Below are 377 nucleotides of genomic sequence, written 5' to 3' on the forward strand. Positions count from 1 at the left end.
GGCCTTCACTAGACGCCCCGTTATCATTACTCATACTACTAAGAGCAGCCTCTACATCTTCAGACCAGAGGATTTGAGCTGCCAGGACTACGATTTGTGCCTGTGAAAACACATTGGAAATAAAATTATCTTTTATTAACAAAGTCAGTCTCAAATTTGAACTCCATGATTTTTCCTTTAGCTGCGAATGGTTCGTACAAATATAATGAAATTTGGTAATCATACTCCTATTTAACACATAAAGAGAAAGTACATTTACTCTTAAGATTTTGGTCTGAGTAGGGCCTATTGGGAGACCGATTATAATGTTCGTCACCTACCTGATATTTGTCACACCATTCCATATAATCTTTGGCCGTAATGTCTCCATCTCTGAA

General features: G+C 37.7%; 1 long non-coding RNA gene across 1 annotated transcript; it reads right to left on the reverse strand.

The window, feature by feature from the left end:
* Nucleotides 1-15: 15 nt before the first annotated feature.
* LOC113473728 lies at nt 16-377 on the reverse strand. Its single transcript, XR_003395625.1, has 2 exons — nt 321-377; nt 16-100 (listed from the first exon to the last, which is right to left on the reverse strand). It is a non-coding gene; the product is annotated as an uncharacterized LOC113473728 (long non-coding RNA).

This window comes from Diaphorina citri, unplaced genomic scaffold (genome assembly GCF_000475195.1).
Source record: "Diaphorina citri unplaced genomic scaffold, Diaci psyllid genome assembly version 1.1 scaffold73679, whole genome shotgun sequence".
Taxonomy (NCBI): Eukaryota; Metazoa; Arthropoda; class Insecta; order Hemiptera; family Psyllidae; genus Diaphorina; species Diaphorina citri.